Below are 2,628 nucleotides of genomic sequence, written 5' to 3' on the forward strand. Positions count from 1 at the left end.
TAGAGTTCTTTTTTATTGAATTATAGCTTAATTCCCATTTGGTCAGAAAACATAATCACTGTGTAACATTTTAAAACATGCTGAGGTTGTTTTCTGGCCAGAATTATCAATTTTGTTATACAGTTTATTTTCACTAGGCAACAATGGGTATCCACAGTTGATGGGTATAGTCTTTAAATGTGTATCCCCAGTTGATGGGTGAATTTTTAAAATGTTTTTCCAAATATTCCATATCCTATTTATTTTTCTTCTCAGTTATTCAGCAATACATGTAAAAATTTTTTGGCACATAATATATAACATTTCATTATGATATGGCATCTCTTGTAGTGCATTTTTCCTTATTACTTTATGACCAACATATTCTTACAAACTTTTATTTGATATTTGCATTGTGTAGCTTTATCATCTTTCCTTTCAACTCTTATAAATGGTTATTTTTAAGTGTGATTTTGATAAGCTGAGTAAATCAGCTACAATACTTGTATTTTAACTTGATTATTAGTACATTTACATTTAAGTTTTATATTATTATATTTGGTGTTAAATATGTAATTTCTTTATTTTATTTACTTGGCCAATTAGCTTTATTTGCTTTTTTTCTCTGACTCTATTATAATTTCTTTTTAAAATTCTATTTATTTTGTATCACTGGTTATTGGAGTTTATTTTCTTTAAAAAATTTAATCCACCATTGTATTGTTTTATGTGGCCATTGTTTCTCTTGAGAAGTGGTACTTAAGTTTGTGACAGGACATAGGTGAGCAGTAGCTATTCTTAGGTAGGAGCTGACCAGCAGCTGTTCCCAGACAAGCAGTTATCTCAAGGTCATACACTAACTCTCATGATAAGCTCCTGTGCTCTGTAGCTTCTGCAAATTTCCTCCCGCGTTTTGCTGCTTTGTCTCCCATATAAGGTAGCTAGACCCAACTTCCAAATTTAGCTTCTGTAACCTTGCTTCGCTATGTAGGCAGGAAGCTCAGGACTATTTAAACCCCCAGAAAGTAAAGATCAGGGATCAGAATTTGGGGATTCCCCTCTGAGCCCGAGCATGTAATAAAGGATCGTGCTCCGCAATGTCTCCCATGTGTGAGTTACTTTCTGCAACATGTTAACTTCAGCACCTTTGAAAGTAAAGTATTTTGCATGCTGCTTTTAAGAAGTTTCTATTTGTTTAAATTCAGGAGTTTTGTTATGATGTGTGTAGACAAAATGTTTATTTTCCTTAGGACTCCTTAAAAATATATATATACACATACATATATATATTTTTTTTGTCTCTTCAAAGTTATTTCTGTATATTTTCTCTCATCTTTTTTTGGTGTGAATTCCATTTACATATTTATGGAACTTATATATCTGTGGAGCTTTATCTTGTCTTTATTATTTTTATTACTTTGTCCTTATATACTTTATTCCTGATGTTTTTATTTTTATCTATTTTTTAGCTCTATAAGACTCTCCTAAACTGTGTCTTCTCTCCTAAACTCCTACATTGAATACTTAATTTTCACTTATCTTATGTTTCTATATTTCATTTGTTTTTTAATATTTTCTAATTCTGTGCTGACATTTTAAGTATTCTATTTAATTTCTTTGAGTATATTAAGTATACTAATTTTAAATTTAGGTTTGAGAACTCCAATGTCTAGAACCCTGGTGAGCATGAGTGTGTGTTTTTTGCAATCAGTGTTACGAATCCTGACTGTACAGAGACACTGATCACCAGTCCTGCTACCTCCAGTCATCATGTTCCAATCTGCCCTCCAAAAGGAGGAACATGTAGGGATTATCCTACTTGACAATTGTGAGTATGTTTCAAACATATTGTATCACATAAGGTAGTTCACATTGCCTTTTCTTCACATTCTTATTATTTTTATTGAGTGCTGGTATCATACTTAAAAAGTTATAGAAATAGTTTAGTCTGGATGAAGTTCTATCCTTCAGAGAGGATATTTTCTCCTGTAAGTTGCTAGTGGCATTGGTGTTTCTTCTTCATTCAGTTTTGAGAAATGAAATGGTTGAAACCTGGCTTCAAGTCCTTGCCAATGTCCAACCTTTTGATGTCTCTTTGCTGCACTGGAAGAAGAATAGTTGTCTTAGGCTATACATTAAATACATTGTGACACATAATCATAAAAGAAATCTCATAATGTTTTAAGTAAATTTACAGTTTTGTGTTGGGCCACATTCACAGCCATCCTGGGCTTCACGTGGCTTGAATACCATAGGTTGGACACCCCTACATAGGGAATTATTTATTTTTGGTTCACTCAATATGGCTTTGCTTTTTGGTTGTCCATACAAAAATAGGGGTAGTTTATCAACTCCTCCTGTTTGTCACTGGATACCTAGTTTGTCTCTCTGTTCTGTGAGGCTTTCAAAAGCATTGCTCAGTGTTAATTGTCTCATTTACCTCTTTCTACAATGTCACCAGGAAGCTGTCAATTGATAGAAGAAAGGACCCCAAATGCTCAACTTAATTTTCTGGGTTTCCTCTTCTCCTGAGTTCTGTCACAGTAATTTAACTTTTATATTTCCTTCTTATTCTCAAATGTTCACTGCCACACTTATATTATTTTTCACAATTTTTTAGTTGCTCCATACTTTCTAATCTACCATTGC

At 32.8% G+C, this 2,628-nt stretch overlaps 1 non-coding gene across 1 annotated transcript; it reads right to left on the minus strand.

Moving 5' to 3' along the window:
* Nucleotides 1-1,671: 1,671 nt before the first annotated feature.
* LOC123818992 lies at nucleotides 1,672-1,805 on the minus strand. The gene has a single exon (XR_006785752.1). It is a non-coding gene; the product is annotated as a U8 small nucleolar RNA (small nucleolar RNA).
* Nucleotides 1,806-2,628: the final 823 nt, after the last annotated feature.

Source organism: Phyllostomus hastatus, unplaced genomic scaffold (genome assembly GCF_019186645.2).
Source record: "Phyllostomus hastatus isolate PE091 unplaced genomic scaffold, TTU_PhHast_1.1 phas_contig_29, whole genome shotgun sequence".
Classification (NCBI taxonomy): Eukaryota; Metazoa; Chordata; class Mammalia; order Chiroptera; family Phyllostomidae; genus Phyllostomus; species Phyllostomus hastatus.